Source organism: Taudactylus pleione, unplaced genomic scaffold (assembly GCF_031769625.1).
Source record: "Taudactylus pleione unplaced genomic scaffold, aTauple2 ptg000377l, whole genome shotgun sequence".
NCBI classification, from domain to species: Eukaryota; Metazoa; Chordata; class Amphibia; order Anura; family Myobatrachidae; genus Taudactylus; species Taudactylus pleione.
The window spans coordinates 341,587-368,897 of record NW_028284778.1 but is presented as its reverse complement, the minus strand read 5'-3'; the positions used below and the strand labels follow the sequence as shown (position 1 = coordinate 368,897).

At 44.2% G+C, this 27,311-nt stretch overlaps 1 pseudogene across 1 annotated transcript in view; it reads left to right on the top strand.

The window, feature by feature from the left end:
- Positions 1-26,488, top strand: part of LOC148507968 (uncharacterized) — an 85,332-nt pseudogene extending 58,844 nt beyond the window's left edge. Inside the window, exons 5-7 of the transcript XR_015869621.1 lie at positions 17,080-17,155; positions 19,519-19,630; positions 25,434-26,488. The product of XR_015869621.1 is annotated as an uncharacterized LOC148507968 (transcript). The remainder of the gene's footprint in view (positions 1-17,079; positions 17,156-19,518; positions 19,631-25,433) is intronic.
- The last annotated feature ends 823 nt before the right edge of the window (positions 26,489-27,311 follow it).

The window sequence follows — 27,311 nt, the reverse complement described above, 5'->3', positions numbered from 1 at the left end:
TTATTTCTAACCTTGCCAATGTCTTGACTATATGTTCTATTCATTTTGCAACTCATTTGATAAATAAAAGTCAGATTTCATGTAAAACTATGAAATAGTCTAGGAGACTCCAAACTTTTGAACAGTAGTGTGTGTAATCTAAAAAAAAAAAAATATATATATATATATATATATATATATATATAATATATTGAATCAGAAATATCTAAGAGGGAGGCAGTGCTGAGGGGATGAGGCTGCCAGCACCAGGAAGCATGGCTGTAAAACTTGCAGGGTGCGTCTTTAAACCAATAAGGGAGGGGTGCTGGTCCACGCTGAAGGCGTCTCCTTTCCTTCAGGTGTGCAATAAAGCACATTAAATGGAGTGTATAGGAAAGATTCCTGGGCTGCACACCCTGAAAATATATATATATATATATATATGAGGTGTTTCCTGTTGAGACTTATTGCAGGCACAGAAACAGACGAATCACAGGTGCACAACTCCAAATTACTGATTATATATAAATACATTATGCAATAAAATTCAGCCTGGACTAGCACCCCTCCCTTATTGGTTTTAAAGCATGGAGTCTGGTAATGTATATGCACACTAGTAAAAGGCACAATTTTAGGTAAGTCCTACAAGTTATATACTGTAGTGCAACTTTGGGTTGATTTTTGGGGCGTGGGTCCCCTGGATTGCTTTGGTTGGTCTGTTTTAGGGCATCGCATTATGACACATTCTTTCTTTTTTTGCACTATTTTAACACTTTACTGTTTGTTTTTATTATATTTGTATTTTCACCTTTCTATGCAGCTATAGCTGCTCTTATCTTTCTTACTTCACTTTTCTCATTATAGCGATGCCCTGGGGTGGCTCGGTTGTGCCGATTTAGGGGTATCCTGTGCTCTGGATTTGAACCCTAGTATGTTAGGGACCAACCCTACAGAGGTTACCTGGATATGGTGAGTAGGCCCATAACCTTGGCCATGATTATGCTAGAAACCTCTTGATTGCAAAATGTTATTGCATAATGTATTTATATATAATCAGTAATTTGGAGTTGTGCACCTGTGATCTGTCTGTTTCTGTGCCTGCTATATTAGTGCCCATGATCACATTGCAGTATGCGTCAGCTGTCTCGTCACTCCCCTCTTGGGAGTCCTGCGCATGCACAGTCTATGGACTACACGTGCGCGGCGGCCATTGCCTGGTAGGGTCCCTCTGGAATACGCTCAGTAATTTTTGCGCAGAGCAGCCCATAGGAGTATGATGCGGAGGCCAAACTACGGGAAGCTTTGCATTCCAGAGCTGGCTAAATCTGACAGCATTGCGTCCCCCATAGAAACATTTGGGGGTTGCGGTTGCCATCGGAAGTGGAGGGACGCAGCAGATATCAAAGATTCATTTAGGGAATACTTAATATTTGCGGGTATCACCTGAAAATAAGTGTTTTAATGATATATAAGCCTCTTAATATTTGAAACCTGGCATCCTTAGGTCCATTTATGTGGTGGTGACCCTCCGTTCAGTCTTGTCTCTTTTGATCGCCAGCCAGCAGCCATTGGGTGAGGCTGCAGAGGCACACATAGATAAAGTGGTCAGAGGCACAAATGTGGAGAGGCACACGGGAAAAAGGGACAGGCTCATAGGTAGGTAGGACAGGCTCATAGGTAGGGGGCAAAGGCACAGATTGTGTGGGGCAGAATCACAGATATGGGAAAGAGGCCAGTTACAGATATGGGGGGGGGGGCAGAGTCACAGATATGGTCAAAGAGTGTATATGCACAGATATGGGGTTGGGCAGAGGCACATATTTGGAGAAGAGGTAGAAGCACATATATGGGGAGGGGGCAGTCAGGGGCAAACGCAGGATTTTTAGGGGGGGTTTCCAATATATATATAATATATATATATATATATATATATATATATATATATATATATATATATATATATATATATATATGTGTGTGACACACGCAGCAAACATGCACACATAACATACACACACAACATACTTGCATACATGCACATAGAAGACTTACACACACCCTAGTTGCCAGGCTGCTGCTCGGGTGGCCGTACTGATCCTGCCTTTTCCCTGGGACTCCTATGTCTCACACACATAAATCCCAAACACCCTTCCCCCTCCAGGACTTCAATGTCACACACACACACACATACATACATCACACACACACAAACACATACAACACATACCACCTACCCGGGCCAACACTAGTAACAAGAGTGAACTGACCTGACTCTTCAGGGTTTGAGCCTCTCAGTGACTTGCCGCCTTCCCGCGCCGCGCCCAACAGCTCCTCCATCCCTCGTCAGCACTGTGGAAGTTCTCTGGAGAGACGTCATGACTCTCCGTAAAGCCAGTGTGCCAAGCTGGAGTCGGGGGAGGCGGAGCTCGCAGAAGGGTTGTGGATAGATCCCCTTCCGTAGATGTACCTATGGAAAGGGGATCTAGCATCAACCTTCACAGTAGTCGGGACAGCCGGGTGCGCCGCTGATATACACCAAAGCGGGCGCCCGGCAAATACACATTGCAGCAGCTGCGGGCAGACCTCTCTCCAGAGAACTCCTACAGAGCATTTCCCCCTCTGTACGGCCACCCGGGTTACAGCTCTGTATATAAAAAAAAAATTTGGTTGGTCAAGGGGGGTTTCTGGGTACTCGGAAACCCCCCCTGCGTGCGCTAGTGGCAGTGTCAGATATGGCGAGCGAGTATATGCACAGATATGGGGTTGGGTAGGGGCACATATGGTGAGAGCGTATATACACAGATATGGGGAAGGGGTAGAGGCACATATATGGGAAGAGGGGGCAGAGGCACAGATATGGCGAGAGTATATGCACAGATGAAGCAAAGGCTAGATATGGGGAGGGGGCAGAGACAGAAATGGCAAAGTGGACAGACTTCATAGGAGAGAAGGGCTGAGGTACCCCTGTGCAGTATGTACACGGCAGCCCTGTCTATCACTCTCTCACTGCATTGCTATTATCATCATCATCTTCTTTGCAGTGTACTGCACAGTGCATCCACACTATGCCCGGCCAATGGGAGCAGGAGAGGAGAGCTGGGGGCGGGGCAATTGTAGAGCTAAGAGGAAAGCCAAGAAGCATAGCAGGTGAGGAGTACCTGCCTGTGAGAGGGTCGCCCAATGATGGGGCAGGAGCTGATGATCTTAGATCGGGAGGGGAGGGGGGGTCGCGGCCACCGTTAGTGTGGGCGGAGCCTGTGGTCAGGGGCGGGGCCTCGGATGAAAACTGGCAGGCTTCTGTAGTAGGAAAAAAATTTCTGTCTACTGCAACACAGTGATTGGTGGATAATCCGGCCTTTTAGTGGGGTTAGGGAAAACTGCACCTGCGGGGGTGGCGGCGGCTGCAGATTGGAGCATTCTTAATTTTTTTGCCAGGGAAACTCTGTGGTGCCCTCCACAGGCCCTGTTTGCTGTACATGTGCTGTATAACGTCTGGGTGTGTTATGTGATTGCTGTACATGTGCTGTATAATGTCTGGGTGTGTTATGTGATTGCTGTACATGTGCTGTATAACGTCTGGGTGTGTTATGTGATTGCTGTACATGTGCTGTATAACGTCTGGGTGTGTTATGTGATTGCTGTACATGTGCTGTATAACGTCTGGGTGTGTTATGTGACTGCTGTACATGTGCTGTATAACGTCTGGGTGTGTTATGTGACTGCTGTACATGTGCTGTATAATGTCTGGGTGTGTTATGTGACTGCTGTACATGTGCTGTATAATGTCTGGGTGTGTTATGTGACTGCTGTACATGTGCTGTATAACGTCTGGGTGTGTTATGTGACTGCTGTACATGTGCTGTATAATGTCTGGGTGTGTTATGTGACTGCTGTACATGTGCTGTATAACGTCTGGGTGTGTTATGTGATTGCTGTACATGTGCTGTATAACGTCTGGGTGTGTTATGTGATTGCTGTACATGTGCTGTATAACGTCTGGGTGTGTTATGTGACTGCTGTACATGTGCTGTATAACGTCTGGGTGTGTTATGTGACTGCTGTACATGTGCTGTATAATGTCTGGGTGTGTTATGTGACTGCTGTACATGTGCTGTATAATGTCTGGGTGTGTTATGTGACTGCTGTACATGTGCTGTATAACGTCTGGGTGTGTTATGTGATTGCTGTACATGTGCTGTATAATGTCTGGGTGTGTTATGTGATTGCTGTACATGTGCTGTATAACGTCTGGGTGTGTTATGTGATTGCTGTACATGTGCTGTATAACGTCTGGGTGTGTTATGTGATTGCTGTACATGTGCTGTATAACGTCTGGGTGTGTTATGTGACTGCTGTACATGTGCTGTATAACGTCTGGGTGTGTTATGTGACTGCTGTACATGTGCTGTATAATGTCTGGGTGTGTTATGTGACTGCTGTACATGTGCTGTATAATGTCTGGGTGTGTTATGTGACTGCTGTACATGTGCTGTATAACGTCTGGGTGTGTTATGTGACTGCTGTACATGTGCTGTATAATGTCTGGGTGTGTTATGTGACTGCTGTACATGTGCTGTATAACGTCTGGGTGTGTTATGTGATTGCTGTACATGTGCTGTATAACGTCTGGGTGTGTTATGTGATTGCTGTACATGTGCTGTATAACGTCTGGGTGTGTTATGTGACTGCTGTACATGTGCTGTATAACGTCTGGGTGTGTTATGTGACTGCTGTACATGTGCTGTATAATGTCTGGGTGTGTTATGTGACTGCTGTACATGTGCTGTATAATGTCTGGGTGTGTTATGTGACTGCTGTACATGTGCTGTATAACGTCTGGGTGTGTTATGTGACTGCTGTACATGTGCTGTATAATGTCTGGGTGTGTTATGTGACTGCTGTACATGTGCTGTATAACGTCTGGGTGTGTTCTGTGATTGCTGTACATGTGCTGTATAATGTCTGGGTGTGTTATGTGATTGCTGTACATGTGCTGTATAATGTCTGGGTGTTATGTGATTGCTGTACATGTGCTGTATAACGTCTGGGTGTGTTATGTGATTGCTGTATAACGTCTGGGTGTATTATGTGATTGCTGTACATGTGCTGTATAACTGCTGGGTGTGTTATGTGATTGCTGTACATGTGCTGTATAACTGCTGGGTGTGTTATGTGATTGCTGTACATGTGCTGTATAATGTCTGGGTGTGTTATGTGATTGCTGTACATATGCTGTATAACGTCTGGGTGTGTTATGTGATTGCTGTACATGTGCTGTATAATGTCTGGGTGTGTTATGTGATTGCTGTACATGTGCTGTATAATGTCTGGGTGTGTTATGTGATTGCTGTACATGTGCTGTATAACGTCTGGGTGTGTTATGTGATTGCTGTATAACGTCTGGGTGTATTATGTGATTGCTGTACATGTGCTGTATAACTGCTGGGTGTGTTATGTGATTGCTGTACATGTGCTGTATAATGTCTGGGTGTGTTATGTGATTGCTGTACATGTGCTGTATAATGTCTGGGTGTGTTATGTGATTGCTGTACATGTGCTGTGTAACGTCTGGGTGTTATGTGATTGCTGTACATGTGCTGTATAATGTCTGGGTGCGTTATGTGATTGCGGTACATGTGCTGTATAACGTCTGGGTGTGTTATGTGATTGCTGTACATGTGCTGTATAATGTCTGGGTGTGTTATGTGACTGCTGTACATGTGCTGTATAACGTCTGGGTGTGTTATGTGACTGCTGTACATGTGCTGTATAACGTCTGGGTGTGTTATGTGAGTGCTGTACATGTGCTGTATAACGTCTGGGTGTGTTATGTGACTGCTGTACATGTGCTGTATAACTGCTGGGTGTGTTATGTGATTGCTGTACATGTGCTGTATAATGTCTGGGTGTGTTATGTGATTGCTGTACATGTGCTGTATAACGTCTGGGTGTGTTATGTGATTGCTGTACATGTGCTGTATAATGTCTGGGTGTGTTATGTGATTGCTGTACATGTGCTGTATAACGTCTGGGTGTGTTATGTGATTGCTGTACATGTGCTGTATAACGTCTGGGTGTGTTATGTGATTGCTGTACATGTGCTGTATAACGTCTGGGTGTGTTATGTGATTGCTGTACATGTGCTGTATAACTGCTGGGTGTGTTATGTGATTGCTGTACATGTGCTGTATAATGTCTGGGTGTGTTATGTCATTGCTGTATAACGTCTGGGTGTGTTATGTGATTGCTGTATAACGTCTGGCTGTGTTATGTCATTGCTGTACATGTGCTGTATAATGTCTGGGTGTGTTATGTCATTGCTCTACATGTGCTGTATAATGTCTGGGTGTGTTATGTCATTGCTCTACATGTGCTGTATAATGTCTGGGTGTGTTATGTCATTGCTCTACATGTGCTGTATAACGTCTGGGTGTGTTATGTGATTGCTGTACATGTGCTGTATAACGTCTGGGTGTGTTATGTGATTGCTGTACATGTGCTGTATAATGTCTGGGTGTGTTATGTGATTGCTGTACATGTGCTGTATAATGTCTGGGTGTGTTATGTCATTGCTCTACATGTGCTGTATAATGTCTGGGTGTGTTATGTCATTGCTGTACATGTGCTGTATAACGTCTGGGTGTGTTATGTCATTGCTGTATAATGTCTGGGTGTGTTATGTGATTGCTGTACATGTGCTGTATAACGTCTGGGTGTGTTATGTGATTGCTGTACATGTGCTGTATAACGTCTGGGTGTGTTATGTGATTGCTGTACATGTGCTGTATAATGTCTGGGTGTGTTATGTGATTGCTGTACATGTGCTGTATAACGTCTGGGTGTGTTATGTGATTGCTGTACATGTGCTGTATAATGTCTGGGTGTGTTATGTGATTGCTGTACATGTGCTGTATAATGTCTGGGTGTGTTATGTGATTGCTGTACATGTGCTGTATAATGTCTGGGTGTGTTATGTGATTGCTGTACATGTGCTGTATAACGTCTGGGTGTGTTATGTGATTGCTGTACATGTGCTGTATAACGTCTGGGTGTGTTATGTGATTGCTGTACATGTGCTGTATAACGTCTGGGTGTGTTATGTGATTGCTGTACATGTGCTGTATAACGTCTGGGTGTGTTATGTGACTGCTGTACATGTGCTGTATAACGTCTGGGTGTGTTATGTGACTGCTGTACATGTGCTGTATAATGTCTGGGTGTGTTATGTGACTGCTGTACATGTGCTGTATAATGTCTGGGTGTGTTATGTGACTGCTGTACATGTGCTGTATAACGTCTGGGTGTGTTATGTGACTGCTGTACATGTGCTGTATAATGTCTGGGTGTGTTATGTGACTGCTGTACATGTGCTGTATAACGTCTGGGTGTGTTATGTGATTGCTGTACATGTGCTGTATAACGTCTGGGTGTGTTATGTGATTGCTGTACATGTGCTGTATAACGTCTGGGTGTGTTATGTGACTGCTGTACATGTGCTGTATAACGTCTGGGTGTGTTATGTGACTGCTGTACATGTGCTGTATAATGTCTGGGTGTGTTATGTGACTGCTGTACATGTGCTGTATAATGTCTGGGTGTGTTATGTGACTGCTGTACATGTGCTGTATAACGTCTGGGTGTGTTATGTGACTGCTGTACATGTGCTGTATAATGTCTGGGTGTGTTATGTGACTGCTGTACATGTGCTGTATAACGTCTGGGTGTGTTCTGTGATTGCTGTACATGTGCTGTATAATGTCTGGGTGTGTTATGTGATTGCTGTACATGTGCTGTATAATGTCTGGGTGTTATGTGATTGCTGTACATGTGCTGTATAACGTCTGGGTGTGTTATGTGATTGCTGTATAACGTCTGGGTGTATTATGTGATTGCTGTACATGTGCTGTATAACTGCTGGGTGTGTTATGTGATTGCTGTACATGTGCTGTATAACTGCTGGGTGTGTTATGTGATTGCTGTACATGTGCTGTATAATGTCTGGGTGTGTTATGTGATTGCTGTACATATGCTGTATAACGTCTGGGTGTGTTATGTGATTGCTGTACATGTGCTGTATAATGTCTGGGTGTGTTATGTGATTGCTGTACATGTGCTGTATAATGTCTGGGTGTGTTATGTGATTGCTGTACATGTGCTGTATAACGTCTGGGTGTGTTATGTGATTGCTGTATAACGTCTGGGTGTATTATGTGATTGCTGTACATGTGCTGTATAACTGCTGGGTGTGTTATGTGATTGCTGTACATGTGCTGTATAATGTCTGGGTGTGTTATGTGATTGCTGTACATGTGCTGTATAATGTCTGGGTGTGTTATGTGATTGCTGTACATGTGCTGTGTAACGTCTGGGTGTTATGTGATTGCTGTACATGTGCTGTATAATGTCTGGGTGCGTTATGTGACTGCTGTACATGTGCTGTATAACGTCTGGGTGTGTTATGTGACTGCTGTACATGTGCTGTATAACGTCTGGGTGTGTTATGTGAGTGCTGTACATGTGCTGTATAACGTCTGGGTGTGTTATGTGACTGCTGTACATGTGCTGTATAACTGCTGGGTGTGTTATGTGATTGCTGTACATGTGCTGTATAATGTCTGGGTGTGTTATGTGATTGCTGTACATGTGCTGTATAACGTCTGGGTGTGTTATGTGATTGCTGTACATGTGCTGTATAATGTCTGGGTGTGTTATGTGATTGCTGTACATGTGCTGTATAACGTCTGGGTGTGTTATGTGATTGCTGTACATGTGCTGTATAACGTCTGGGTGTGTTATGTGATTGCTGTACATGTGCTGTATAACGTCTGGGTGTGTTATGTGATTGCTGTACATGTGCTGTATAACTGCTGGGTGTGTTATGTGATTGCTGTACATGTGCTGTATAATGTCTGGGTGTGTTATGTCATTGCTGTATAACGTCTGGGTGTGTTATGTGATTGCTGTATAACGTCTGGCTGTGTTATGTCATTGCTGTACATGTGCTGTATAATGTCTGGGTGTGTTATGTCATTGCTCTACATGTGCTGTATAATGTCTGGGTGTGTTATGTCATTGCTCTACATGTGCTGTATAATGTCTGGGTGTGTTATGTCATTGCTCTACATGTGCTGTATAACGTCTGGGTGTGTTATGTGATTGCTGTACATGTGCTGTATAACGTCTGGGTGTGTTATGTGATTGCTGTACATGTGCTGTATAATGTCTGGGTGTGTTATGTGATTGCTGTACATGTGCTGTATAATGTCTGGGTGTGTTATGTCATTGCTCTACATGTGCTGTATAATGTCTGGGTGTGTTATGTCATTGCTGTACATGTGCTGTATAACGTCTGGGTGTGTTATGTCATTGCTGTATAATGTCTGGGTGTGTTATGTGATTGCTGTACATGTGCTGTATAACGTCTGGGTGTGTTATGTGATTGCTGTACATGTGCTGTATAACGTCTGGGTGTGTTATGTGATTGCTGTACATGTGCTGTATAATGTCTGGGTGTGTTATGTGATTGCTGTACATGTGCTGTATAACGTCTGGGTGTGTTATGTGATTGCTGTACATGTGCTGTATAATGTCTGGGTGTGTTATGTGATTGCTGTACATGTGCTGTATAATGTCTGGGTGTGTTATGTGATTGCTGTACATGTGCTGTATAATGTCTGGGTGTGTTATGTGATTGCTGTACATGTGCTGTATAACGTCTGGGTGTGTTATGTGATTGCTGTACATGTGCTGTATAACGTCTGGGTGTGTTATGTGATTGCTGTACATGTGCTGTATAACGTCTGGGTGTGTTATGTGATTGCTGTACATGTGCTGTATAACGTCTGGGTGTGTTATGTGACTGCTGTACATGTGCTGTATAACGTCTGGGTGTGTTATGTGACTGCTGTACATGTGCTGTATAATGTCTGGGTGTGTTATGTGACTGCTGTACATGTGCTGTATAATGTCTGGGTGTGTTATGTGACTGCTGTACATGTGCTGTATAACGTCTGGGTGTGTTATGTGACTGCTGTACATGTGCTGTATAATGTCTGGGTGTGTTATGTGACTGCTGTACATGTGCTGTATAACGTCTGGGTGTGTTATGTGATTGCTGTACATGTGCTGTATAACGTCTGGGTGTGTTATGTGATTGCTGTACATGTGCTGTATAACGTCTGGGTGTGTTATGTGACTGCTGTACATGTGCTGTATAACGTCTGGGTGTGTTATGTGACTGCTGTACATGTGCTGTATAATGTCTGGGTGTGTTATGTGACTGCTGTACATGTGCTGTATAATGTCTGGGTGTGTTATGTGACTGCTGTACATGTGCTGTATAACGTCTGGGTGTGTTATGTGACTGCTGTACATGTGCTGTATAATGTCTGGGTGTGTTATGTGACTGCTGTACATGTGCTGTATAACGTCTGGGTGTGTTCTGTGATTGCTGTACATGTGCTGTATAATGTCTGGGTGTGTTATGTGATTGCTGTACATGTGCTGTATAATGTCTGGGTGTTATGTGATTGCTGTACATGTGCTGTATAACGTCTGGGTGTGTTATGTGATTGCTGTATAACGTCTGGGTGTATTATGTGATTGCTGTACATGTGCTGTATAACTGCTGGGTGTGTTATGTGATTGCTGTACATGTGCTGTATAACTGCTGGGTGTGTTATCTGATTGCTGTACATGTGCTGTATAATGTCTGGGTGTGTTATGTGATTGCTGTACATATGCTGTATAACGTCTGGGTGTGTTATGTGATTGCTGTACATGTGCTGTATAATGTCTGGGTGTGTTATGTGATTGCTGTACATGTGCTGTATAATGTCTGGGTGTGTTATGTGATTGCTGTACATGTGCTGTATAACGTCTGGGTGTGTTATGTGATTGCTGTATAACGTCTGGGTGTATTATGTGATTGCTGTACATGTGCTGTATAACTGCTGGGTGTGTTATGTGATTGCTGTACATGTGCTGTATAATGTCTGGGTGTGTTATGTGATTGCTGTACATGTGCTGTATAATGTCTGGGTGTGTTATGTGATTGCTGTACATGTGCTGTGTAACGTCTGGGTGTTATGTGATTGCTGTACATGTGCTGTATAATGTCTGGGTGCGTTATGTGATTGCGGTACATGTGCTGTATAACGTCTGGGTGTGTTATGTGATTGCTGTACATGTGCTGTATAATGTCTGGGTGTGTTATGTGACTGCTGTACATGTGCTGTATAACGTCTGGGTGTGTTATGTGACTGCTGTACATGTGCTGTATAACGTCTGGGTGTGTTATGTGAGTGCTGTACATGTGCTGTATAACGTCTGGGTGTGTTATGTGACTGCTGTACATGTGCTGTATAACTGCTGGGTGTGTTATGTGATTGCTGTACATGTGCTGTATAATGTCTGGGTGTGTTATGTGATTGCTGTACATGTGCTGTATAACGTCTGGGTGTGTTATGTGATTGCTGTACATGTGCTGTATAATGTCTGGGTGTGTTATGTGATTGCTGTACATGTGCTGTATAACGTCTGGGTGTGTTATGTGATTGCTGTACATGTGCTGTATAACGTCTGGGTGTGTTATGTGATTGCTGTACATGTGCTGTATAACGTCTGGGTGTGTTATGTGATTGCTGTACATGTGCTGTATAACGTCTGGGTGTGTTATGTGATTGCTGTACATGTGCTGTATAACGTCTGGGTGTGTTATGTGATTGCTGTACATGTGCTGTATAACGTCTGGGTGTGTTATGTGATTGCTGTACATGTGCTGTATAACGTCTGGGTGTGTTATGTGATTGCTGTACATGTGCTGTATAACGTCTGGGTGTGTTATGTGATTGCTGTACATGTGCTGTATAACGTCTGGGTGTGTTATGTGATTGCTGTACATGTGCTGTATAACGTCTGGGTGTGTTATGTGATTGCTGTACATGTGCTGTATAACGTCTGGGTGTGTTATGTGATTGCTGTACATGTGCTGTATAACGTCTGGGTGTGTTATGTGATTGCTGTACATGTGCTGTATAACGTCTGGGTGTGTTATGTGATTGCTGTACATGTGCTGTATAACGTCTGGGTGTGTTATGTGATTGCTGTACATGTGCTGTATAACGTCTGGGTGTGTTATGTGATTGCTGTACATGTGCTGTATAACGTCTGGGTGTGTTATGTGATTGCTGTACATGTGCTGTATAACGTCTGGGTGTGTTATGTGATTGCTGTACATGTGCTGTATAATGTCTGGGTGTGTTATGTGATTGCTGTACATGTGCTGTATAATGTCTGGGTGTGTTATGTGATTGCTGTACATGTGCTGTATAATGTCTGGGTGTGTTATGTGATTGCTCTACATGTGCTGTATAACGTCTGGGTGTGTTATGTGATTGCTCTACATGTACTGTATAACGTCTGGGTGTGTTATGTGATTGCTCTACATGTGCTGTATAACGTCTGGGTGTGTTATGTGATTGCTCTACATGTGCTGTATAACGTCTGGGTGTGTTATGTCATTGCTGTACATGTGCTGTATAACGTCTGGGTGTGTTATGTCATTGCTGTACATGTGCTGTATAACGTCTGGGTGTGTTATGTCATTGCTGTACATGTGCTGTATAATGTCTGGGTGTGTTATGTCATTGCTGTACATGTGCTGTATAATGTCTGGGTGTGTTATGTCATTGCTGTACATGTGCTGTATAATGTCTGGGTGTGTTATGTGATTGCTGTACATGTGCTGTATAACGTCTGGGTGTGTTATGTGATTGCTGTACATGTGCTGTATAACGTCTGGGTGTGTTATGTGATTGCTGTACATGTGCTGTATAACGTCTGGGTGTGTTATGTGATTGCTGTACATGTGCTGTATAACGTCTGGGTGTGTTATGTGATTGCTGTACATGTGCTGTATAATGTCTGGGTGTGTTATGTGATTGCTGTACATGTGCTGTATAATGTCTGGGTGTGTTATGTGATTGCTGTACATGTGCTGTATAATGTCTGGGTGTGTTATGTGATTGCTGTACATGTGCTGTATAATGTCTGGGTGTGTTATGTCATTGCTCTACATGTGCTGTATAATGTCTGGGTGTGTTATGTCATTGCTGTACATGTGCTGTATAACGTCTGGGTGTGTTATGTCATTGCTGTATAACGTCTGGGTGTGTTATGTGATTGCTGTCCATGTGCTGTATAACGTCTGGGTGTGTTATGTGATTGCTGTACATGTGCTGTATAACGTCTGGGTGTGTTATGTGATTGCTGTACATGTGCTGTATAACGTCTGGGTGTGTTATGTGATTGCTGTACATGTGCTGTATAACGTCTGGGTGTGTTATGTGATTGCTGTACATGTGCTGTATAACGTCTGGGTGTGTTATGTGATTGCTGTACATGTGCTGTATAACGTCTGGGTGTGTTATGTGATTGCTGTACATGTGCTGTATAACGTCTGGGTGTGTTATGTGATTGCTGTACATGTGCTGTATAACGTCTGGGTGTGTTATGTGATTGCTGTACATGTGCTGTATAACGTCTGGGTGTGTTATGTGATTGCTGTACATGTGCTGTATAATGTCTGGGTGTGTTATGTGATTGCTGTACATGTGCTGTATAATGTCTGGGTGTGTTATGTGATTGCTGTACATGTGCTGTATAACGTCTGGGTGTGTTATGTGATTGCTGTACATGTGCTGTATAACGTCTGGGTGTGTTATGTGATTGCTCTACATGTGCTGTATAACGTCTGGGTGTGTTATGTGATTGCTCTACATGTGCTGTATAACGTCTGGGTGTGTTATGTCATTGCTGTACATGTGCTGTATAACGTCTGGGTGTGTTATGTCATTGCTGTACATGTGCTGTATAACGTCTGGGTGTGTTATGTCATTGCTGTACATGTGCTGTATAACGTCTGGGTGTGTTATGTCATTGCTGTACATGTGCTGTATAACGTCTGGGTGTGTTATGTCATTGCTGTACATGTGCTGTATAACGTCTGGGTGTGTTATGTCATTGCTGTACATGTGCTGTATAACGTCTGGGTGTGTTATGTCATTGCTGTACATGTGCTGTATAACGTCTGGGTGTGTTATGTCATTGCTGTACATGTGCTGTATAACGTCTGGGTGTGTTATGTCATTGCTGTACATGTGCTGTATAACGTCTGGGTGTGTTATGTCATTGCTGTACATGTGCTGTATAACGTCTGGGTGTGTTATGTCATTGCTGTACATGTGCTGTATAACGTCTGGGTGTGTTATGTCATTGCTGTACATGTGCTGTATAACGTCTGGGTGTGTTATGTCATTGCTGTACATGTGCTGTATAACGTCTGGGTGTGTTATGTCATTGCTGTACATGTGCTGTATAACGTCTGGGTGTGTTATGTCATTGCTGTACATGTGCTGTATAACGTCTGGGTGTGTTATGTCATTGCTGTACATGTGCTGTATAACGTCTGGGTGTGTTATGTCATTGCTGTACATGTGCTGTATAACGTCTGGGTGTGTTATGTGATTGCTGTACATGTGCTGTATAACGTCTGGGTGTGTTATGTGATTGCTGTACATGTGCTGTATAACGTCTGGGTGTGTTATGTGATTGCTGTACATGTGCTGTATAACGTCTGGGTGTGTTATGTGATTGCTGTACATGTGCTGTATAACGTCTGGGTGTGTTATGTGATTGCTGTACATGTGCTGTATAACGTCTGGGTGTGTTATGTGATTGCTGTACATGTGCTGTATAACGTCTGGGTGTGTTATGTGATTGCTGTACATGTGCTGTATAATGTCTGGGTGTGTTATGTGATTGCTGTACATGTGCTGTATAACGTCTGGGTGTGTTATGTGATTGCTGTACATGTGCTGTATAACGTCTGGGTGTGTTATGTGATTGCTGTACATGTGCTGTATAACGTCTGGGTGTGTTATGTGATTGCTGTACATGTGCTGTATAACGTCTGGGTGTGTTATGTGATTGCTGTACATGTGCTGTATAACGTCTGGGTGTGTTATGTGATTGCTGTACATGTGCTGTATAACGTCTGGGTGTGTTATGTGATTGCTGTACATGTGCTGTATAACGTCTGGGTGTGTTATGTGATTGCTGTACATGTGCTGTATAACGTCTGGGTGTGTTATGTGATTGCTGTACATGTGCTGTATAACGTCTGGGTGTGTTATGTGATTGCTGTACATGTGCTGTATAACGTCTGGGTGTGTTATGTGATTGCTGTACATGTGCTGTATAACGTCTGGGTGTGTTATGTGATTGCTGTACATGTGCTGTATAACGTCTGGGTGTGTTATGTGATTGCTGTACATGTGCTGTATAATGTCTGGGTGTGTTATGTGATTGCTGTACATGTGCTGTATAATGTCTGGGTGTGTTATGTGATTGCTGTACATGTGCTGTATAACGTCTGGGTGTGTTATGTGATTGCTGTACATGTGCTGTATAACGTCTGGGTGTGTTATGTGATTGCTGTACATGTGCTGTATAACGTCTGGGTGTGTTATGTGATTGCTGTACATGTGCTGTATAACGTCTGGGTGTGTTATGTGATTGCTGTACATGTGCTGTATAACGTCTGGGTGTGTTATGTGATTGCTGTACATGTGCTGTATAACGTCTGGGTGTGTTGTGTGATTGCTCTACATGTGCTGTATAACGTCTGGGTGTGTTGTGTGATTGCTCTACATGTGCTGTATAACGTCTGGGTGTGTTGTGTGATTGCTCTACATGTGCTGTATAACGTCTGGGTGTGTTGTGTGATTGCTCTACATGTGCTGTATAACGTCTGGGTGTGTTATGTGATTGCTCTACATGTGCTGTATAACGTCTGGGTGTGTTATGTGATTGCTCTACATGTGCTGTATAACGTCTGGGTGTGTTATGTGATTGCTCTACATGTGCTGTATAACGTCTGGGTGTGTTATGTGAGTGCTGTACATGTGCTGTATAACGTCTGGGTGTGTTATGTGATTGCTGTCCATGTGCTGTATAACGTCTGGGTGTGTTATGTAATTGCTGTACATGTGCTGTATAACGTCTGGGTGTGTTATGTGATTGCTGTACATGTGCTGTATAACGTCTGGGTGTGTTATGTGATTGCTGTACATGTGCTGTATAACGTCTGGGTGTGTTATGTGATTGCTCTACATGTGCTGTATAACGTCTGGGTGTGTTATGTGATTGCTGTACATGTGCTGTATAACGTCTGGGTGTGTTATGTGAGTGCTGTACATGTGCTGTATAACGTCTGGGTGTGTTATGTGATTGCTGTCCATGTGCTGTATAACGTCTGGGTGTGTTATGTGATTGCTGTCCATGTGCTGTATAATGTCTGGGTGTGTTATGTGATTGCTGTACATGTGCTGTATAACGTCTGGGTGTGTTATGTGATTGCTGTACATGTGCTGTATAATGTCTGGGTGTGTTATGTGAGTGCTGTACATGTGCTGTATAACGTCTGGGTGTGTTATGTGATTGCTGTACATGTGCTGTATAACGTCTGGGTGTGTTATGTGATTGTGTTTCTGAATAAGCTGCTGATGTCTTTAAACTATTACATTTGATCCCAATACAGAAATCCACTCTGACAGTATTTCCAATCAGCCGGCAGATTAATATCCTAAAAAGACTTTGTATGCAGTGACTTCTAGATGATAACAAGTTCTAACTTTGTCCTTTGATGGGTGAATGATGGTATTGTCTGGCCATTATCTGTATATTATTGCTTTGTATCTCTAGGAGTGTGCTCATTCCTTACTGCATTTAATATTGTTACTCTCATTAGCTGTGAGCATTATAATCAGTGTGGGGTACTGTGTTATCGAATCGGCACACTCCGGGAGATAACGGGGGCTTCTGCCAAGGAATGGGGTTACCCCACTACCGTAACTACACCTGCTACACTGAGCTGCCATCAGACAGACCTAATTATTTTATGCTAATGTAGATTTGGAAAAAAAAAATCCAGTTTTTAAAAATAACAATGTAATTTAATTGGGCAAACACATAGTCACAGTTACTGGGCTCCTTATTCTTTGTTTTACATGTGTGGTTATTGTCACCTATTGCAGAGTGACTAAGCTGCACAAAGACGATAACGAGAAGACAGTCCTGTAGAGACGCCATCATGGAAGCGTTAAGAATATACAAGGTCAGAAATGAAATTATGTTTATTAAAGTTCATTTTAGTGATTATCCATCTAATGAATAGAACATTGACAGAGTCTGGGAGTGTCACAGTGACATCACTATTATCTCTATTACTAACACAGGGACCTGACTGGGGAGGTGAGGGAGTCTGGGAGTGTCACAGTGACATCACTATTATCTCTATTACTAACACAGGGACCTGACTGGGGAGGTGAGGGAGTCTGGGAGTGTCACAGTGACATCACTATTATCTCTATTACTAACACAGGGACCTGACTGGGGAGGTGAGGGAGTCTGGGAGTGTCACAGTGACATCACTATTATCTCTATTACTAACACAGGGACCTGACTGGGTAGGTGAGTTAGTCTGGGAGTGTCACAGTGACATCACTATTATCTCTATTACTAACACAGGGACCTGACTGGGGAGGTGAGGGAGTCTGGGAGTGTCACAGTGACATCACTATTATCTCTATTACTAACACAGGGACCTGACTGGGTAGGTGAGTTAGTCTGGGAGTGTCACAGTGACATCACTATTATCTCTATTACTAACACAGGGACCTGACTGGGAAGGTGAGGGAGTCTGGGAGTGTCACAGTTACATCACTATTATCTCTATTACTAACACAGGGACCTGACTGGGTAGGTGAGGGAGTCTGGGAGTGTCACACTGACATCACTATTATCTCTATTACTAACACAGGGACCTGACTGGGGAGGTGAGGGAGTATGGGAGTGTCACAGTGACATCACTATTATCTCTATTACTAACACAGGCACCTGACTGGGGAGGTGAGGGAGTCTGGGAGTCTCACAGTGACATCACTATTATCTCTATTACTAACACAGGAACCTGACTGGGGAGGTGAGGGAGTCTGGGAGTCTCACAGTGGCATCACTATTATCTCTATTACTAACACAGGAACCTGACTGGGGAGGTGAGGGAGTCTGGGAGTGTCACAGTGACATCACTATTATCTCTATTACTAACACAGGGACCTGACTGGGGAGGTGAGGGAGTCTGGGAGTGTCACATTGATATCACTCTTATCTCTATTATTATCACAGGGACCTGACTGGGGAGGTGAGGGAGTCTGGGAGTGTCACAGTGACATCACTATTATCTCTATTACTAACACGGGGACCTGACTGGGGAGGTGAGGGAGTCTGGGAGTGTCACAGTGATTATTATTAAATTACCTTGGACTAAGTTTATATTTGTTTTCTCTGCTTTGTGTCTGTATTTATGGGCAGTAGGTCCCACATGTGACCATACTATACATTATGGGACTGGTGCAGCGTTGCATGAAGTTAGTCGTGTGAATGGATCTTGCCTGTCTTCAGACAGATCTTTTGTGTTAAAGGCCAGGCTGGTGTAGTTTATATCCGGCTGTCGGGATGCTGGCATTCAGTCATTTAATAAATGAGGAGGCTGCGGCCCTGTCTGTATCTTGTGCCGGTCTTGCATCTGCGACTTAATGCAAAAGCCACTACAAAGCCGTCCCCTGGTGTACATCCACGCATGCAAATCTGCAATGACTGAGGCTCCCACTGCCAGCATCCATATATGCTTAAATATCACTTGTACACCTTTAGAACTTGCACGCAGTTTTTCTATCTTGAGTACGGCATCCTATGAGCCGCTGGGCACCTGGGCCCTCAACCGCTTTCAGCTAGGCGCCTGCGGCACTCCCAAACCACACCCATTAGGAGAAACATCTTAGTGCCTGCACTAAGCCACCCCCCTATCACACAATTCTGTGAATTAGCAGCTTCACCATTTTGTGACCGCAATCTCACTCTGAGAGTGCTGAATCTGCAGTTAACCACAGGGTGTGATGGCAAACCATATCTGTATTGGGCAAGGAACACGTCCATTAAGGCATCAGCCTTAATGATCGTAATTTCATTGTTTTTCTTAGTTTGAGTGGCAGAAATTCAGTATGTTTATTGAAATTTCAGATCATGTCTAAGAAGCCTTAATGGGCCATGTGAGACTGAAAGGTTTTTTGTCTATGGAATATACTGTATAATGCGTGTGTGCTTTAGTGAACAGAAACCGAAAAAAACAAACTTTGTCCCAATTTGCGAGCTAACGTACCCTAGCAAGTATATGTAGTAAGTGTTTACATATAGAATAGACATTGTATTTTGTAAAATAGACCCTTCTTGCTCCATTAACTAATACAAGCAATTACAGATAGGAGCATCAAGTAGATAGATATAAGGATCTCCTCATATACCAAAGTGACTTTCCCCTGTATAAACGTAGAGCAGCTGTGTATGTCTAATACACTTGTCATTTCTGTTTAATCTGAATTATTGATAATATTGTGTCGTATTGTTTTGTGTGTTAATTAGGGGGAAAAACTGACTAATATAAAAGAAGGAAATATAGAGGGAAAAGAAGAGACGTCTGTGATGTGTGATCAGCAGTGTAAGGAGGAGGAAATCCCTACAGCTATCAGCACAGGTGAGTAATAATCACTAAGTACAGAACAGTCACATATTCTCCTTGTTCTGTCACTACAGCCATCTCTTATCCTACACCCTCCTCTGTCACTACAGCAATCTCTTATCCTACACCCTCCTGTCACTACAGCCATCTCTTATCCTACACCCTCCTCTGTCACTACAGCAATCTCTTATCCTACACCCTCCTCTGTCACTACAGCCATCTTTTATCCTACACCCTCTGTCAGTACGATTAATGAGGTATGTTCCCAGTGTGGGAGTCAGGGGCCTTTAGCCCCTATTATACTCCTGCTCTCCCCCTCACATCATGTCACTGTGTGTTACCAGCCCAGAGATCTGACCAGTCTCCTCCCCACACTCTCTGTGTATCTCATACATCAGGAGCCATCAGCCCCTATTATACTCCTGCTCTCCCCCTCCCATCATGTCACTGTGTGTTACCAGCCCAGAGACCTGATTACGTCGTGTCTATTGTATGCTACCAGCCTCTCCACACTCTGGTGATCCTCTTAACAGTACAAGGGAAATTGCCGTAAAGTAGTGATTTTCAGCCTTTCTTCTTCAGGGTCCATAGGCTCCACAAGGAGACCTTGGGTTATAGGTTGGGAACCAAATCCAGGCACCACGCAGTTAAAGCTTTCAGCTCCCAGGATGCATTGGGCCACTCCCCCTATAACTGCGCCCCCGAGCCAGAGGCACCTCAGTTCGAGTTGGTGCCTGGCTGGAGTCGGTTCACTGTTAATCCAGAGGAGCTGCTTAGTAGCCCCTAAAGCAATTTCATTTTCTTTTCTTTTATGATTTGATACTGCAAAAAACTATCTTCATAGCGCACAGCAGCAGGACTGTCCATGGAACGTCTGCGCTGCCGCTCCATCACCCTGCTGGCGCTGCGACGCCAGTATTGATCTGGGGATCTCGGTGGGACACCGGGGGTCCATGCTAGCCGGGCTCCGCGGATTTCCCAGACTGCTGCCGGGCGCACGGGGACAGGTAAGGCGAGTCACTGCTTGCGGTGGCTCGCGTTTTTAGCAGTCTTTTCCTCCAGTCTCAGGGGACAGATCGGATGGCGCTGAGGTGGTCGCAGGCCCCCCCATACCCTGCACTAGACCACCAGGGACTCTATTTGGCACGGGAAACCAGCATCCCAGGGGTTAATAGTCAGTCAAGGGAGACAGCCTTTCCTGTTACAGCTGCTCTTCCCCTCAGCTCAGCGCGCCTTTATTCTGAGATCTGGCTTTGCTGTGCTGCTTCCTCCCTTGGCCATGCACCCTCTAAGGTCTCCGACGGCCATTTTCTCTCTATGGTGCATCGCAGATTTCCTGGGGTAGCGTTTGGTCCAGTCCTCCTGCATACCTCTCCTTTGGCACACGGGTGGCTGATCAATTGAAAGAAGTCCTCCCTAATTCCCTCACAGAGGATGGTTCATCTGGCAGCCCTTCTGGACTCACACCAATAAAGGATCTTTCTAACTCCAGAGAAAATCTCCATGCTGCAACTTCGAGTACGCAGGTGCCTCCGCAGTCGCCTAGTGTCAGTATACTCGGCGATGCAGGTTCTGGGATCCATGGTGTCCACATTCAACATAGTGGAATATGCTCAGTTCCATTCAAGACCCATACAGGGGCTGATCCTATCCAAGTGGAATGGATTGTCCCATCAAATCAAGGCCCAGACTATGGTGCTCTTTCCGGAGGTACTTCTGTCCCTGTCTTGGTGGCTCCTGACATCTCATCTCACCAAGCGTCGCCCCTTTTGGATCCCGGACTGGGTACTTCTAACGACTGATGCCAGTCTCCGGGGCTGGGGCGCAGTGACCGGTCCACACTCTTTTCAGGGCCGATGGACTGCGATCGAAGCGATCCTTACAATCAAAATATTGGAATTTCGGGCTGTGTACAGGGCCCTCAAGTTAGCCAAGCACAGCCTTCACGTGAAAGCCGTGCAAGTTCAGTCTGACAACGCCACCACAGTGGCTTTCATCAACCATCAAGGAGGCACTCGAAGTCGAGCAGCAATGGCAGAAGTGTCCTGCAATCTGACATGGGCACAGAGAGTATCACCTCCTGGCCGTGTTCTTCCCGGAGTTCTCAATTGGGAAGCGGACTTCCTAAGCCGTCACGTCGTGCATCCAGGGGAATGATCTCTTCACCAAGAGGTGTTTCAACTCCTAGTGGACAAATGGGCTCTTCCAGAGGTGGACCTCATGGCCTCCCGTCACAATCACAAGTTGCCAGTGTACGGGTCCAGAACAAGAGATACCGAAGCAAGCTTGGTGGACACTCTGTCAGTGAGGTGGACCTTCCAGTTTGCATACCTGTTTCCTCTAGTATCACTGCTTCCTCCGGGTTCTTCGGAAGTTCAAGCAAGACTGATGCATGGTTCTGATGGTGGCTCCAGCTTGGCCCAGACCTCATACTCAGATCTGCGGAGTCTCTCCATAGACACTCCGTTCCTCTTGCCTCAACGTCCAGACTTGTTGTCTCAATGTCCTTGCCTCTACCCGGCCTCGATTGTCTGTCTTTGACATCCATCCTAAGGTCTAAAGGATTCTCTGGCTCTATCAATACGATGTTAAGAGCACGAAAACCTGCTTCTGCTAGAATATACCACAGAGTGTGGCATACATATTTCCACTGGTGTCGCTCAAAGCATTATGACCCTCAAGTGTTTCGTATTTCCAGAATACTGGCATTCTTGCAAGCGGGATTGGACCTCGGCCTGAGACTGGCCTCATTGAAAGTACATGTCTCTGCACTGTCCGTGTGGATAGCTCCACTCCCAGATATTCACACTTTATGCAGGGTGTTCTCCAGATTCAGCCTCCCTTTGTCCCCCCAGTGGCTCCTTGGGATTTGGCGGTAGTTCTTCGGGCCCTCCAGAGTCCTCCATTTGAACCACTGCATTCGGTTGAGCTCAAGTGGTTAACCGCAAAGACTTTTCCTCCTGGCAATTGCTTCGACCAAGGGTGTCAGAATTGGGGTGCTCTCTTGTCATCCTCCCTTTCTGATATTTCACCAGGACAGGGATGTGCTTCGCCCTGAATTTCTTCCTAAAGTGGTTTCTAAATTTCGCATCAATCAGTAAATTATTGTACCGGCCTTTCAGTCACCGGACCTCTCGGCAGGTGAGGCGTCTTTGGATGTGGTCCGTGTTCTCAGGATTTACGTGGACCTCGTGGGCGACTCGTTGTGGCGCCTTGGCTGTTCAGCTTTGTAAGGCAGCCACGTGGTCTTCCATACAGACCTTTTCTAAGGTTCTATGCATTTGATACCTTTGCCTCTCAGGATGCTTCCTTTGGGCGCCGGATTCTCCTCTTAGCGCAGGATCGTCCCCACCCTTAAAAGGACTGCTTTGGGACATCCCCAAGGTCTCCCTGTGGAGCCTATGGACCCTGATGAAGAAAATGAGAGTTATGGTAAGAACTTACCTTTGTTAACTCTTTCTTCGAAGTCCATAGGGTCCACAGGGCACACGCCCTGACGCACCTGGCTACATAAGGGCTATGTAACTGGTCAACGGTTTTCCGTCTCCTTCTCTGTAAGTGTGATTCTTGAGTGTTCCAGTCTTCCTTCTCTCTCTTTTTCCTCCTTTGGCTACTTACAAACTGAGGTGCCTCTGGCTTGGGGGCAGGGTTATAGGAAGAGTGGACCCAATGCATCCTGGTTGCTGAAAGCTTTAACTGCGTGGTGCCTGGATTTGGTTCCATAGCTATACCCCATGGACTCCCTGTGGACCCTATGGACCTCGAAGAAAGAGCGTTAACAAAGGTAAGTTCTTACCATAACGCTAATTTTTTCAATTTTAAAATTGCCAAGGCACATCATCAGTCCCCCACAGAGAAAAACACACACACTGGGACCCATGGAGGGATAAAACGGGATGACGCATGCATTGGCCCCCACAGAAGAAAACAATCACATTGTTTTCACAACACAACCACAATGGCCTCTACAAAAAATAAAATATTTTATTTTGGCCCTACCTGTCCATGGCAGAGAAAGGTGCTCCCTGCCCCCCAGCTTATCAAACACACTGCTCAGCAGTGAGCACTGGGTGGGCGGGACGGCGACTCGGCGTGCGGGACCTATTGGTCACAGCCTGGGCACCGGCTGAGCCACCCGGAAGAGCCCAGCGCTGCCAGGACCCAAAGTTAGGACTGTGTGACATTACCCATTACTCTCCCTGTGTAGTATCACATGTGAATACCCATTATCTCCCTTGTGTAGTAATTCCTCAGTATGTTGCATGGGGGCTTTGCAGTCATACTCGCATATATTAGTGTAATTTATACAAGATTGAGGTTAGTAGTGCAATAGGCTTTATTACAGGGGTAGAGGAGCAGTGGCTGGAGGTACAGGGATAGGTGTGTACAGATAAAGTGATAAATATTAATGTAACAAGTCTCTGTCGGTTTTGATAAAAATTTGTCGACATTTAGAATGTTGACAGGCAACATGGCGACCATGCGGATTTCCGTACCTGTGGTGAGCGTTCCTGATCCTAATGTTATACCTAACCCTAATCGCAGCCTAACTCTGAATCTAAAATCGCACAAAACGTGCCTTTCGACATTCTACTGTTTACATTCTGCCAATGTCGGCATTCAGACCATGTTGATATTCTCTTGTTGACGTTAGAATGTTGACATTATGAACATATACCATCTAAGATACATAAACAGTAACAGGTGGTCCAGGTCTTTGCAGAGCAGGATACAAGTAACAAATATAAGCATGAATATGTTGTTTCTAGTCTTCAAGCTGGGGCAGGCAGGGGGCAGGACATCTGTCAATAAAGGGCACTTCAGCAGGTGCCCAAAAAAGGGGAGTGGTCATCAGAAAAGGGAGTGTGTGGGCGTGTCCTTGAGACATACCCCCTTTTTATCACTACAGGCGGCGTGTTCAGCACTCACTGAGATGGTGGTATTGCCCCCAAGCTCTCCCTGCAGTGTGAGTATGTGTGGAGTGTATGCGCACAGCATCTATTCACTCACCTGTGATTTAAACAGTAAAAATGGGAAAAAAGGCGCAGCCTTCTAGAATATAGTAAACAATAAATATAAATAATCCCAATTAAAGTCCACAAAATCACTAGAGAAGTGAAAAATGTCCTCCTTCAATTTTCAGAGTGGGGTAATTCCGACAAATGAGATCCTCGTAGTTGACATGCAAAAAAAGAGGAAAATCGCAATATAGCGTAATATATTGATTTTAATCACATAAAAGTTAGCACAAAACGTATATCCAACATTTAAAATCCTCCACCAATATCAAAGCAGCGTACCAGAGGTAGCTGTGTATAATGCACACCCATTCACGTATAAGCCAAACAATCCAAAGTCTCCCGGGTACACCTGAGCATACCTAACATCTAAGCGAAGAGTGCACATCCAGGAGCTGCCATTCCAGGTTGTACCCGGGAGACTTTGGATTGTTTGGCTTATACGTGAATGGGTGTGCATTGTGTGGAATAAGAGTCACATTTTGAGTGAAAAAGACTGGCGCACTGAGAGGGGCTATTTGGTGCGACTGTAGCAGCAGTAATAAAGGACACATCTGTATAGAGGTTGCTTCTCTGTATTTTGGGGGTTTTGTTTGCTACTTATGTGTCAGCTGCAAAACTTCCATTGTAAACTCATGGCTGGAACTTGCTGCATGTTTACTGTTTGCACAGTTATAATGGTAATACGTTTTTACTGCTCCCTCGTGTAAATACCAGATATCTAGTACCATACATTTATTTCCACCACAAGGATGTGATAGCATGTAGCACCTCTGATGGATATCCCATTTTGTTTTCAGATTTGAAAATAGAAGATGACAGCATCACAGGAAATTCTCCTGGAGAAAACTCCCTTATTCTAAATATGCATGGCGTATGTCACAGTGCTGATGTGTCACCTGATCCCTCTGATAATGAGGAATGTTCTACTGATGACTCCGATATTGCTTCATGTAGTACAAGTCACAAAACATTTGCCTGTTCTGAATGTGATAAATGTTTTCTACAGAAATCACGCTTAGTTAGACATGAGAGAACTCACACTGGTGAGCGGCCATTTGCATGTTCTGAGTGTGGGAAATGTTTTACATCTAAATCACTTCTTATTGCACATCAGAGAACTCACACAGGTGAGAAGCCGTTTCCATGTTCTGAGTGTGGGAAATATTTTACAATGAAAGCACAGCTTCTTCTGCATCAGAGAACTCATACAGGTGAGAAGCCGTTTCCATGTTCTGAGTGTGGGAAATTTTTTACAACGAAAGCACATCTTCTTCTGCATCAGAGAACTCACACAGGTGAGAGGCCATTTCCATGTTCTGAGTGTGGGAATTGTTTTATAGATAAATCGGCTCTTGTTGCACATCAGCGAACTCACACAGGAGACAAACCCTATCCATGTTCCGAGTGTGAGAAACGTTTTACATCGAAAACAGATCTTTGTAATCATCAGAGAACTCACACGGGTGAGAAGCCGTTTCCATGCTCTGAGTGTGGGAAATGTTTTGCACGAAAAAATGATATTCGTAGACATCAGAGAACTCACACGGGTGAGAAGCCGTTTCCATGCCCTAAGTGTGGAAAATGTTTTGCACAAAAAAGGGATCTTCATTCGCATCAGAGAACTCACACAGGCGAAAAGCCGTTTCCATGTCCTGAATGTGGGAAATGTTTTTCCAATAAATCAAAACTTAATACACATCAGCTCAGCTACACAGGTGAGAAGCCATTTCCATGTTCTGAGTGTGAGAAATGTTATACACAGAAATCTCATCTTGTTAGACACCAGAAAATCCACACACAATAATGCAATATCTGTGAGATGATGGACATTAAACAGGATGGCTGCAAATAAAAGTTAGCATAATATATGATATACTCCATCTTATATTTTCATCACTGATTTATTGGGGTTAGTCAATATATTGACAAGCAATTATCTAATTATTATACACAAAGGTGTAATATGTGTCAGTAACCTAAAACTCTGACAGATTGCTCAAGTGCAATGTATTGTAGATCCTCTTATTCTATTAGTGTGATCCGTGGGATATAGTTGATATTAATTTTGTCACCTGTACCTGTCTCACTGTGAGTTGTATTTTTTTTTAGGAAGCTACGAAATTATGAGGCCAAAGTGCAAATGCAAATTTATGAGATATGGCTATTTTCTTTTAATATATATGTTCCCAATTCTATATGGCTTTGTTATATTTATATACAGCCATGGGCAAAAGTTTTGAGAATGACACAAGTATTGGTTTTCACAAAGTCTGCTGCTTCAGTTTTTATGATGGCAATTTGCATATACTAGAGAATGTCAAGAAGAGTGATCAGATGAATTGCAAAGTCCCTCTTTGCCATGACAATGAACTTAATCCCAAAAACAACATTTCCACTGAATTTCAGCCCTGCCACAGAAGGACCAGCTGACATCATGTCAGTGATTCTCTCTTTAACACAGGTGAGAGTGTTGACGAGGACAAGACTAGAGATCACTCTGTCATGCTGATTGAGTAAGAATAACAGACTGGAAGCTTTAAAAGGAGGGTGGTGCTTTAAATCATTGTTCTTCCTCTGTTAACCATGGTTACCTGCAAGGAAACACGTGCAGTCATCATTGGGCAGCACAGACGGTGTAATGGTCAGCATTACTGCCTCACAGCACTGAGGTCGTG